This window comes from Sturnus vulgaris, unplaced genomic scaffold (genome assembly GCF_052056855.1).
Source record: "Sturnus vulgaris isolate bStuVul1 unplaced genomic scaffold, bStuVul1.hap1 Scaffold_151, whole genome shotgun sequence".
Lineage (NCBI taxonomy): Eukaryota > Metazoa > Chordata > Aves > Passeriformes > Sturnidae > Sturnus > Sturnus vulgaris.
In genome coordinates this window covers 1,078,717-1,092,455 of record NW_028276070.1, presented here as the reverse complement: position 1 = coordinate 1,092,455, position 13,739 = coordinate 1,078,717, and positions in this window count along the sequence as shown.

The window sequence follows — 13,739 nt, the reverse complement described above, 5'->3', positions numbered from 1 at the left end:
CCTCGCTGCAGAACAATGGCCTCTCAGTTCCAGGAGGTTTTGTACTGTCAACAGTGCTCTCCTTGGTTCTACAGTGGCTGCTTGCTTCCATAAGGTTCCTCGGTGTCACAGTGGTCTCCTTGGCTCCATGAGGCTCTGCAATGTCCCAATAGCCCATCGTTTCCATGAGCTTCTGTCCCATCAACCATGTCCTTTGCTCCAGTGAGGCCCCGCAATGGCACACTGGACCCTTGGCTCCATGAGGTTCCATAGTGTGACATGGTTGCCTTGATTCCAAGAGGTTCTGCCGGGTCACACTGGACCCTTGGCTCCGTGAGGTTCCGTGGTATCGCCATGGTTTCCCTGGATCCGCAGTAGCACTATGGACCATAGGTTTCATGCAGCTTTGCTGTGCTACAGTGGCTCCTTGGTTCCGTCAAGTGCCACTGTGTAACAAGGGAATCTTGGTCCCATGAGGTTCTGGACTGTCACAATGCTGTCCTTGGTTCTGGACTCTAACAACGGACCCTTGGTTCCACGAGGTTCCATTACGTCACAATGCTCTCCTTGGTTCCACAAGGCCTTGCTTTGTCACAATGGACCCTTGGTTCCATGAGCTTCCGTAGTGTAACCATGGTCTCCTGGGATCTGCATTGTCACAATGGACAATTGGTTGCATGGGAGCCTGCTGTGTCACAAGAGAGCCTTAGTTCCATGACGTTCTGGACTGTCACAGTGGTCTCCCTGCTTCAACGAGGCCCTGGAGTGTCACAAGGGCTGCTTGGTTCTGTGAGCTTCCACAACGTCCCAATGGTCTCCTTGTTTCTGCAGTGTCATAGTGGACTCTTGGTTCCATGAGGTTCCTAAATGTCACAGGTCTCCTTGGTTCCATGTGGCCCTGCTGTGTCACCACAGCCCCTTGGTTCCAGGAGTTTCTGGGCTGTCAGCAGTGGTTCCTTTTCTTCCAATCAGGCACCGCTGTGTCACACTGCACCCTGGCTTCCATGAAGTTCTTCAGTGTCACAGTGGCCCCTTGGATCCATGCGGTCCCATAGTGTCACCATGGTCTCCTTGGATCTGCATTGTCATAAGGGACCATTGGTTCCACGTGGCCCGGCTGTGTCACAGTGATGTGGATTCCGTAATTGCCTTCAGCGTCACAATGGAGCCTTGTTTCTGTGAGGCTCTCAACTGTCACAATTGTCTCCTTGGTTCCATCAGCCCCCGCTGTGTCACAAGGGTCCCCTTGGTTCCATGAGCACACCAAAGCTTTGCATAAACATTGAGCAGCACCTGCTTAACACACCTGGGAACATCTGTCTGCATTCAAAAGACAGGTCACAGCTGAGAAAGGCACCAGCAGCTTCCATCTGCAACAGAGATGCAGGGAAAGGACAAGGACAGAGAATTCAGCTGCAAGACTCCGAGAATTCTGCATCCAGACATCATTTCTGGTCCCACTGTCCCTAGTAGAAAGGTGTCATCATTCCAGGCAGCCTGTACTCAGCATGTGCTTCTACAGTGGGGATTTGTCGTTTAGGAGACCTGCTCAGGCTTTTCCCTTCTTTCCTCACAAACAGGAATACTTGTCCCGGGCCTGGATGCAGGCAGAGCCCTGAGGAGAGCACGTGCGACATGGTGCAGTGGGCAGGGACAGCCAGCTGCAGAGTTCAGGGGGAAGGGCTTCCGGTGCAGGGCCAGGGATGTCAGTCCCAGCTGGGCCATGTCAGACACGCTGAGGCTGGGCTTGGGGAGCAGCTTGTCCAAACAGGGTCAGCCTGCAAGGGGCTCATTCTTCTGTGGGCCCACGCCTCCTAAGGAGACGTTCAGCATCAAGATCACCTGGGGAATGCCTAAGTTGCTTCTTCTTTGAACTGAAAAAGAAAAATTACTCCCTTTTATAACACTGAAAATCGTGAGCTGTACCTTGAAATCTTCCTCCTTAAGAGAACTCCAAAGTGACTCCAAGCAGCTGCACAAGGCCTGGAGACTGGAAGACATTGGAAAGAAGACAAAGAGCTCCTGAGGGTTTTCTGTATTTTAATGATCCCCAACGGTGGATTTGGGGCTGAGTCCAGGAGCCCCAGGCACTGAGAGAAGGTTGAAGAAGCTGCTCAAGGAGTCAGAAGCAAAACTCCAAGTCCCTTGGAGCATCAGTGGCCCCACTGAGGGCAGGGACTGCCAAAGGCTCCCCAGGGAGTGGTGAGAGCAGATCCTTGAGGCCAGGATTGCAGGAGCCCGAGGCTGTGAGCAGGGAACTGCAATGCTGAGCAAGGCCTGGGCTGGTTGGAGGAAGCAGAAAGGCCAAGGCCTGAGCCCAGGCCTGGGCCAGCAGGGCCTGTCCCTCACAGGTGGCTCGGGGCTGTTCCTGGAGCACTGGGATGGGAGAGGCAGCAAGGACAAATGTCATCAGGCTGTGTGACACTCCAGATGCTCATGGAACCAAGGGCCAGTGTGACACAGCAGGGCCTGATGGAAACAAGAGGCCATGCTGAGCCTGCGCACCTGTAACACCCCAGAACACTGAAATGCTGAGGGTGAGCAAAGGTTCCTTTCCTCGAGTTTGGTGCAGAGTAGAAACCCCAGCCAGATATTCTCAAGAGGTCAAAACGACACAAAAGTGTACTGGAAAAATACAGAAAACCGAGCTCCTTTGGCAAATGATTTCATACAACATCCAATTCAACGTGCAACACTTAGCGTAGCAGGAACATCATTAACTCAGCCCATTTAAGATGGAAACCTTTAGGCATAAAAATGTTAAACTACCCAAAAACATTCCAGTAAAAGAGGATAAGAAGGTTAAAAGAGAAAAAAGAGACAGAAAGACAGAAGATCTCCAGATAGATATGCAGAGAGCTACCAGCTGCTAGGCTTCCAATGTGGGTGAGACACAGACGCAGGAGATTTCAGGATTCAGACCAGGGCTTGACGTCATGCCCGATTTTTTAAATTCCCTAGCGTTTTGTAAGCTCTCCTCTTTTCGGGGACATCTGCTTTCTTCCCACTCACTGCTGTGTTTCATTGCCTTTGTGTGGGATTGATTGACAGCTCGGCCAATCAGAGCTGGGTGGGCGCTGCCCCTGCTGTGTGATTGATTGACGGCTCAGCCAATCAGAGCTGGCTGGGCGCTGCCCATGCTGTGTGGGATTGATTGACGGCTCAGCCAATCAGAGCTGGGTGGGCGCTGCTACTGCTGTGTGACTGATTGACGGCTCAGCCAATCAGAGCTGGGTGGGCGCTACCCCTGCTGTGTGATTGGCAGATCTGCCAGGCCATGGCTGGGGGCGGGGCTCTGTCCCACCTCATTCCAAGGTCTGTCCCAGCCCCGGCCCCACTCGGCCATTCCGAGCATCCCGACGGGTCTGGGGACATTGATGTCATCCAGCCTCTGACAGCGACCATGGGGACACTGCGGAACCTCATGGAACCAAAGAGACCATTTTGACACTCTGGTGCCTCATGCAATCAGGGCCACCTTTGTGAGACTCGGGACCCCAGTGGAACCAAGGGTCAGTGATGAAGCTGTGCGGCCCAGAGAACCAAGGAGCCTTTGTTACACAGCAGGGCCACATGGAGCCCAGGGGCCATGGTGACTCTGCAGGACCTTAGGGAAGCAAGGGGCCATTGTTTACACTACAGAAGCAGGGAGAATATTGTGACAAGGAGAATATCGGGACACTACAGGGACTCCTGGAATCAAGGAGTACATTGTGACACTGTGAGGCCCCATGGAACCAAGGCAACATGGAACAGGTCTGGCTGGCTGGGCCTCCCGGGGGCCACCTGGCAAGACTGGCTGATCCTGGAATGTTGAGGACTGCCTCTCATCAGCTCCTGGAGCACTGAGGCTCTGTGCTTTCCTTCCTATGGAAAAGTACCATCCGCTTTTGCAGGTTCCCACGGCTGAAACTGATATTCCCCCTGAAAAAGCACTACATACAAGGCTTGCTCCCAGCCAAAATCTGCTAGGAGTAACAGCTCTGGGTGGCCAGCGTTTCCTGAGGGCTGCCTCTCATCTACCACTCTAAGGGTCGGTGTGAAGTTTCCCTCATTTTTGCCTCGTGACCCTCTCAGGAAGACCTCAAGGACCCCCGCCCAGGTTGACTCTGGACAATGATTTTCTGGCCTGCTTGAGGTGGGTGCTTGCCAAGGGACTCTTTGCAGGTGTGTTGTGCTCACTGGACTCTGCTGTCATGGTACCAGCTGAAGCCTGCATGTACTGCACGACCGCACCTGTCTCTTGGAGCACCACACAATGCTCCATAAATCTCCCCACCTCTTGGCCACAAGCCACTCGCTTTGAAAAAGGACTATAAAAGAGCGATCCTCTGGAGAAGACCCTGAGTACTCCCCACGGATGACCACCCTTCCATTGGCTGGCCCACCATGACCTTGGTCTCGTCTGTTGGTAGCTACTTCCCCCTTCCCCTCTTTTTCTCTCTCTAGACTCCATTTCCTATATCTCTCCCCTCTATCGCAACTGAATTGTTTGGCATTCAATAAAAATGCATTGCTGTTGTTGAATAAACTGATTTGTCCCCCGCTATTTGCCTGCTATTACCTCTGAGATCAAACAATCCCCGGCCTGTCTTGGTAGATGGTGACACTCCCCCCCCCTCCCCCCCCCCGCAAATCCCCCATCCCCCTGCTTCTCCCAGTTGATTGCTGATCGTGCTGTGACATGGAATGGAACATCCCTTGGGCCAGTCCAGCCCAGCTGTCCCATCCCTGTTCCCTCAGGAACACTTGCCCACCCCAAGTCCATGGGTTGGAGGGGCTTGCAGACACGCCTCGTGGGGGGAGCATTGTGACAAGGACAGGAGAACAGAAGAACTTTTACACTTATCGCGGGCAGAGAACAGAAGAGCACAGCCTTGGAGAAACGCACAAAGGATGTAGCTGAGGCAAACAGAGCGTGCACAAAATGCAAGGAGAATGTCAGCTCAGCTCTGCAAGGCTGACAAAAGCAGAAGTTATACACAACAATAATATTGCCCTTCCTCAAAAGCGGGGATCAAAGAGCAGTCACCTAAAAAGGACAGCGCATGTTGAAGGCAGACTCCAAAGAACCATAGAAGGACTTGTGAGAAGGGGTGCAATTATGGCAAATAAATTCCAGGTGGGGTTAACTAATGAATACATCATCAGTGTGAGTGATAAAAGCTCCGATTGCCTGGTGGCCAGTGCACTCGAGTAGATGAAGGATTGCCCAAGTGGCCACCATGGTGTAATAAAGAATACCTGCTCTCAAATCCTCAAAACTGTGTTCAAAAGTTGCTATCCAGCAGATTTCAGTATCAGTGGTGTCCCTGACTCCATTATGCCCTTTGCACACTTTCACGAGGGCCCCTTGGTTCCACGAGGCCCTGCTGGATAACAGTGGACCCTTGGTTCCATTTGGGTCTGTACTGTCAAAATGGCCTCCTTGGTTCTGCACTGCCACAATGCTCTCCTTGGTGCCACGAGGCCTTGGTGTGTCACAACAGCCTCTCGGTTCCATGAACTGCCATAGTGTCAGCACGGTCTCTTGGATCTGCAGTATCACGATGGACAGTTGGTTACAAGCAGCCCCGCCGTGTCACAACGACTATTTGCTTCAGGAGGCCCCCACAGTGTCGCCATGGCCCCTTGGTTCCACGAGGCCTCGCTGCAGAACAATGGCCTCTCAGTTCCAGGAGGTTTTGTACTGTCAACAGTGCTCTCCTTGGTTCTACAGTGGCTGCTTGCTTCCATAAGGTTCCTCGGTGTCACAGTGGTCTCCTTGGCTCCATGAGGCTCTGCAATGTCCCAATAGCCCATGGTTTCCATGAGCTTCTGTCCCATCAACCATGTCCTTTGCTCCAGTGAGGCCCCGCAATGGCACACTGGACCCTTGGCTCCATGAGGTTCCATAGTGTGACATGGTTGCCTTGATTCCAAGAGGTTCTGCCGGGTCACACTGGACCCTTGGCTCCGTGAGGTTCCGTGGTATCGCCATGGTTTCCCTGGATCCGCAGTAGCACTATGGACCATAGGTTTCATGCAGCTTTGCTGTGCTACAGTGGCTCCTTGGTTCTGTCAAGTGCCACTGTGTAACAAGGGAATCTTGGTCCCATGAGGTTCTGGACTGTCACAATGCTGTCCTTGGTTCTGGACTCTAACAACGGACCCTTGGTTCCACGAGGTTCCATTACGTCACAATGCTCTCCTTGGTTCCACAAGGCCTTGCTTTGTCACAATGGACCCTTGGTTCCATGAGCTTCCGTAGTGTAACCATGGTCTCCTGGGATCTGCATTGTCACAATGGACAATTGGTTGCATGGGAGCCTGCTGTGTCACAAGAGAGCCTTAGTTCCATGACGTTCTGGACTGTCACAGTGGTCTCCCTGCTTCAACGAGGCCCTGGAGTGTCACAAGGGCTGCTTGGTTCTGTGAGCTTCCACAACGTCCCAATGGTCTCCTTGTTTCTGCAGTGTCATAGTGGACTCTTGGTTCCATGAGGTTCCTAAATGTCACAGGTCTCCTTGGTTCCATGTGGCCCTGCTGTGTCACCACAGCCCCTTGGTTCCAGGAGTTTCTGGGCTGTCAGCAGTGGTTCCTTTTCTTCCAATCAGGCACCGCTGTGTCACACTGCACCCTGGCTTCCATGAAGTTCTTCAGTGTCACAGTGGCCCCTTGGATCCATGCGGTCCCATAGTGTCACCATGGTCTCCTTGGATCTGCATTGTCATAAGGGACCATTGGTTCCACGTGGCCCGGCTGTGTCACAGTGATGTGGATTCCGTAATTGCCTTCAGCGTCACAATGGAGCCTTGTTTCTGTGAGGCTCTCAACTGTCACAATTGTCTCCTTGGTTCCATCAGCCCCCGCTGTGTCACAAGGGTCCCCTTGGTTCCATGAGCACACCAAAGCTTTGCATAAACATTGAGCAGCACCTGCTTAACACACCTGGGAACATCTGTCTGCATTCAAAAGACAGGTCACAGCTGAGAAAGGCACCAGCAGCTTCCATCTGCAACAGAGATGCAGGGAAAGGACAAGGACAGAGAATTCAGCTGCAAGACTCCGAGAATTCTGCATCCAGACATCATTTCTGGTCCCACTGTCCCTAGTAGAAAGGTGTCATCATTCCAGGCAGCCTGTACTCAGCATGTGCTTCTACAGTGGGGATTTGTCGTTTAGGAGACCTGCTCAGGCTTTTCCCTTCTTTCCTCACAAACAGGAATACTTGTCCCGGGCCTGGATGCAGGCAGAGCCCTGAGGAGAGCACGTGCGACATGGTGCAGTGGGCAGGGACAGCCAGCTGCAGAGTTCAGGGGGAAGGGCTTCCGGTGCAGGGCCAGGCATGTCAGTCCCAGCTGGGCCATGTCAGACACGCTGAGGCTGGGCTTGGGGAGCAGCTTGTCCAAACAGGGTCAGCCTGCAAGGGGCTCATTCTTCTGTGGGCCCACACCTCCTAAGGAGACATTCAGCATCAAGATCACCTGGGGAATGCCTAAGTTGCTTCTTCTTTGAACTGAAAAAGAAAAATTACTCCCTTTTATAACACTGAAAATCGTGAGCTGTACCTTGAAATCTTCCTCCTTAAGAGAACTCCAAAGTGACTCCAAGCAGCTGCACAAGGCCTGGAGACTGGAAGACATTGGAAAGAAGACAAAGAGCTCCTGAGGGTTTTCTGTATTTTAATGATCCCCAACGGTGGATTTGGGGCTGAGTCCAGGAGCCCCAGGCACTGAGAGAAGGTTGAAGAAGCTGCTCAAGGAGTCAGAAGCAAAACTCCAAGTCCCTTGGAGCATCAGTGGCCCCACTGAGGGCAGGGACTGCCAAAGGCTCCCCAGGGAGTGGTGAGAGCAGATCCTTGAGGCCAGGATTGCAGGAGCCCGAGGCTGTGAGCAGGGAACTGCAATGCTGAGCAAGGCCTGGGCTGGTTGGAGGAAGCAGAAAGGCCAAGGCCTGAGCCCAGGCCTGGGCCAGCAGGGCCTGTCCCTCACAGGTGGCTCGGGGCTGTTCCTGGAGCACTGGGATGGGAGAGGCAGCAAGGACAAATGTCATCAGGCTGTGTGACACTCCAGATGCTCATGGAACCAAGGGCCAGTGTGACACAGCAGGGCCTGATGGAAACAAGAGGCCATGCTGAGCCTGCGCACCTGTAACACCCCAGAACACTGAAATGCTGAGGGTGAGCAAAGGTTCCTTTCCTCGAGTTTGGTGCAGAGTAGAAACCCCAGCCAGATATTCTCAAGAGGTCAAAACGACACAAAAGTGTACTGGAAAAATACAGAAAACCGAGCTCCTTTGGCAAATGATTTCATACAACATCCAATTCAACGTGCAACACTTAGCGTAGCAGGAACATCATTAACTCAGCCCATTTAAGATGGAAACCTTTAGGCATAAAAATGTTAAACTACCCAAAAACATTCCAGTAAAAGAGGATAAGAAGGTTAAAAGAGAAAAAAGAGACAGAAAGACAGAAGATCTCCAGATAGATATGCAGAGAGCTGCCAGCTGCTAGGCTTCCAATGTGGGTGAGACACAGACGCAGGAGATTTCAGGATTCAGACCAGGGCTTGACGTCATGCCCGATTTTTTAAATTCCCTAGCGTTTTGTAAGCTCTCCTCTTTTCGGGGACATCTGCTTTCTTCCCACTCACTGCTGTGTTTCATTGCCTTTGTGTGGGATTGATTGACAGCTCGGCCAATCAGAGCTGGGTGGGCGCTGCCCCTGCTGTGTGATTGATTGACGGCTCAGCCAATCAGAGCTGGCTGGGCGCTGCCCATGCTGTGTGGGATTGATTGACGGCTCAGCCAATCAGAGCTGGGTGGGCGCTGCTACTGCTGTGTGACTGATTAACGGCTCAACCAATCAGAGCTGGGTGGGCGCTGCTCCTGCTGTGTGGGATTGATTGACGGCTCAGCCAATCAGAGCTGGGTGGGCGCTACCCCTGCTGTGTGATTGGCAGATCTGCCAGGCCATGGCTGGGGGCGGGGCTCTGTCCCACCTCATTCCAAGGTCTGTCCCAGCCCCGGCCCCACTCGGGCATTCCGAGCATCCCGAGGGGTCTGGGGACATTGATGTCATCCAGCCTCTGACAGCGACCATGGGGACACTGCGGAACCTCATGGAACCAAAGAGACCATTTTGACACTCTGGTGCCTCATGCAATCAGGGCCACCTTTGTGAGACTCGGGACCCCAGTGGAACCAAGGGTCAGTGATGAAGCTGTGCGGCCCAGAGAACCAAGGAGCCTTTGTTACACAGCAGGGCCACATGGAGCCCAGGGGCCATGGTGACTCTGCAGGACCTTAGGGAAGCAAGGGGCCATTGTTATCACTACTGAAGCAGGGAGAATATTGTGACAAGGAGAATATCGGGACACTACAGAGACTCCTGGAATCAAGGAGTACATTGTGACACTGTGAGGCCCCATGGAACCAAGGCAACATGGAACAGGTCTGGCTGGCTGGGCCTCCCGGGGGCCACCTGGCAAGACTGGCTGATCCTGGAATGTTGAGGACTGCCTCTCATCAGCTCCTGGAGCACTGAGGCTCTGTGCTTTCCTTCCTATGGAAAAGTACCATCCGCTTTTGCAGGTTCCCACGGCTGAAACTGATATTCCCCCTGAAAAAGCACTACATACAAGGCTTGCTCCCAGCCAAAATCTGCTAGGAGTAACAGCTCTGGGTGGCCAGCGTTTCCTGAGGGCTGCCTCTCATCTACCACTCTAAGGGTCGGTGTGAAGTTTCCCTCATTTTTGCCTCGTGACCCTCTCAGGAAGACCTCAAGGACCCCTGCCCAGGTTGACTCTGGACAATGATTTTCTGGCCTGCTTGAGGTGGGTGCTTGCCAAGGGACTCTTTGCAGGTGTGTTGTGCTCACTGGACTCTGCTGTCATGGTACCAGCTGAAGCCTGCATGTACTGCACGACCGCTCCTGTCTCTTGGAGCACCACACAATGCTCCATAAATCTCCCCACCTCTTGGCCACAAGCCACTCGCTTTGAAAAAGGACTATAAAAGAGCGATCCTCTGGAGAAGACCCTGAGTACTCCCCACGGATGACCACCCTTCCATTGGCTGGCCCACCATGACCTTGGTCTCGTCTGTTGGTAGCTACTTCCCCCTTCCCCTCTTTTTCTCTCTCTAGACTCCATTTCCTATATCTCTCCCCTCTATCGCAACTGAATTGTTTGGCATTCAATAAAAATGCATTGCTGTTGTTGAATAAACTGATTTGTCCCCCGCTATTTGCCTGCTATTACCTCTGAGATCAAACAATCCCCGGCCTGTCTTGGTAGATGGTGACACTCCCCCCCCCTCCCCCCCCCCGCAAATCCCCCATCCCCCTGCTTCTCCCAGTTGATTGCTGATCGTGCTGTGACATGGAATGGAACATCCCTTGGGCCAGTCCAGCCCAGCTGTCCCATCCCTGTTCCCTCAGGAACACTTGCCCACCCCAAGTCCATGGGTTGGAGGGGCTTGCAGACACGCCTCGTGGGGGGAGCATTGTGACAAGGACAGGAGAACAGAAGAACTTTTACACTTATCGCGGGCAGAGAACAGAAGAGCACAGCCTTGGAGAAACGCACAAAGGATGTAGCTGAGGCAAACAGAGCGTGCACAAAATGCAAGGAGAATGTCAGCTCAGCTCTGCAAGGCTGACAAAAGCAGAAGTTATACACAACAATAATATTGCCCTTCCTCAAAAGCGGGGATCAAAGAGCAGTCACCTAAAAAGGACAGCGCATGTTGAAGGCAGACTCCAAAGAACCATAGAAGGACTTGTGAGAAGGGGTGCAATTATGGCAAATAAATTCCAGGTGGGGTTAACTAATGAATACATCATCAGTGTGAGTGATAAAAGCTCCGATTGCCTGGTGGCCAGTGCACTCGAGTAGATGAAGGATTGCCCAAGTGGCCACCATGGTGTAATAAAGAATACCTGCTCTCAAATCCTCAAAACTGTGTTCAAAAGTTGCTATCCAGCAGATTTCAGTATCAGTGGTGTCCCTGACTCCATTATGCCCTTTGCACACTTTCACGAGGGCCCCTTGGTTCCACGAGGCCCTGCTGGATAACAGTGGACCCTTGGTTCCATTTGGGTCTGTACTGTCAAAATGGCCTCCTTGGTTCTGCACTGCCACAATGCTCTCCTTGGTGCCACGAGGCCTTGGTGTGTCACAACAGCCTCTCGGTTCCATGAACTGCCATAGTGTCAGCACGGTCTCTTGGATCTGCAGTATCACGATGGACAGTTGGTTACAAGCAGCCCCGCCGTGTCACAACGACTATTTGCTTCAGGAGGCCCCCACAGTGTCGCCATGGCCCCTTGGTTCCACGAGGCCTCGCTGCAGAACAATGGCCTCTCAGTTCCAGGAGGTTTTGTACTGTCAACAGTGCTCTCCTTGGTTCTACAGTGGCTGCTTGCTTCCATAAGGTTCCTCGGTGTCACAGTGGTCTCCTTGGCTCCATGAGGCTCTGCAATGTCCCAATAGCCCATCGTTTCCATGAGCTTCTGTCCCATCAACCATGTCCTTTGCTCCAGTGAGGCCCCGCAATGGCACACTGGACCCTTGGCTCCATGAGGTTCCATAGTGTGACATGGTTGCCTTGATTCCAAGAGGTTCTGCCGGGTCACACTGGACCCTTGGCTCCGTGAGGTTCCGTGGTATCGCCATGGTTTCCCTGGATCCGCAGTAGCACTATGGACCATAGGTTTCATGTAGCTTTGCTGTGCTACAGTGGCTCCTTGGTTCCGTCAAGTGCCACTGTGTAACAAGGGAATCTTGGTCCCATGAGGTTCTGGACTGTCACAATGATGTCCTTGGTTCTGGACTCTAACAACGGACCCTTGGTTCCACGAGGTTCCATTACGTCACAATGCTCTCCTTGGTTCCACAAGGCCTTGCTTTGTCACAATGGACCCTTGGTTCCATGAGCTTCCGTAGTGTAACCATGGTCTCCTGGGATCTGCATTGTCACAATGGACAATTGGTTGCATGGGAGCCTGCTGTGTCACAAGAGAGCCTTAGTTCCATGACGTTCTGGACTGTCACAGTGGTCTCCCTGCTTCAACGAGGCCCTGGAGTGTCACAAGGGCTGCTTGGTTCTGTGAGCTTCCACAACGTCCCAATGGTCTCCTTGTTTCTGCAGTGTCATAGTGGACTCTTGGTTCCATGAGGTTCCTAAATGTCACAGGTCTCCTTGGTTCCATGTGGCCCTGCTGTGTCACCACAGCCCCTTGGTTCCAGGAGTTTCTGGGCTGTCAGCAGTGGTTCCTTTTCTTCCAATCAGGCACCGCTGTGTCACACTGCACCCTGGCTTCCATGAAGTTCTTCAGTGTCACAGTGGCCCCTTGGATCCATGCGGTCCCATAGTGTCACCATGGTCTCCTTGGATCTGCATTGTCATAAGGGACCATTGGTTCCATGTGGCCTGGCTGTGTCACAGTGATGTGGATTCCGTAATTGCCTTCAGTGTCACAATGGAGCCTTGTTTCTGTGAGGCTCTCAACTGTCACAATTGTCTCCTTGGTTCCATCAGCCCCCGCTGTGTCACAAGGGTCCCCTTGGTTCCATGAGCACACCAAAGCTTTGCATAAACATTGAGCAGCACCTGCTTAACACACCTGGGAACATCTGTCTGCATTCAAAAGACAGGTCACAGCTGAGAAAGGCACCAGCAGCTTCCATCTGCAACAGAGATGCAGGGAAAGGACAAGGACAGAGAATTCAGCTGCAAGACTCCGAGAATTCTGCATCCAGACATCATTTCTGGTCCCACTGTCCCTAGTAGAAAGGTGTCATCATTCCAGGCAGCCTGTACTCAGCATGTGCTTCTACAGTGGGGATTTGTCGTTTAGGAGACCTGCTCAGGCTTTTCCCTTCTTTCCTCACAAACAGGAATACTTGTCCCGGGCCTGGATGCAGGCAGAGCCCTGAGGAGAGCACGTGCGACATGGTGCAGTGGGCAGGGACAGCCAGCTGCAGAGTTCAGGGGGAAGGGCTTCCGGTGCAGGGCCAGGCATGTCAGTCCCAGCTGGGCCATGTCAGACACGCTGAGGCTGGGCTTGGGGAGCAGCTTGTCCAAACAGGGTCAGCCTGCAAGGGGCTCATTCTTCTGTGGGCCCACGCCTCCTAAGGAGACATTCAGCATCAAGATCACCTGGGGAATGCCTAAGTTGCTTCTTCTTTGAACTGAAAAAGAAAAATTACTCCCTTTTATAACACTGAAAATCGTGAGCTGTACCTTGAAATCTTCCTCCTTAAGAGAACTCCAAAGTGACTCCAAGCAGCTGCACAAGGCCTGGAGACTGGAAGACATTGGAAAGAAGACAAAGAGCTCCTGAGGGTTTTCTGTATTTTAATGATCCCCAACGGTGGATTTGGGGCTGAGTCCAGGAGCCCCAGGCACTGAGAGAAGGTTGAAGAAGCTGCTCAAGGAGTCAGAAGCAAAACTCCAAGTCCCTTGGAGCATCAGTGGCCCCACTGAGGGCAGGGACTGCCAAAGGCTCCCCAGGGAGTGGTGAGAGCAGATCCTTGAGGCCAGGATTGCAGGAGCCCGAGGCTGTGAGCAGGCAACTGCAATGCTGAGCAAGGCCTGGGCTGGTTGGAGGAAGCAGAAAGGCCAAGGCCTGAGCCCAGGCCTGGGCCAGCAGGGCCTGTCCCTCACAGGTGGCTCGGGGCTGTTCCTGGAGCACTGGGATGGGAGAGGCAGCAAGGACAAATGTCATCAGGCTGTGTGACACTCCAGATGCTCATGGAACCAAGGGCCAGTGT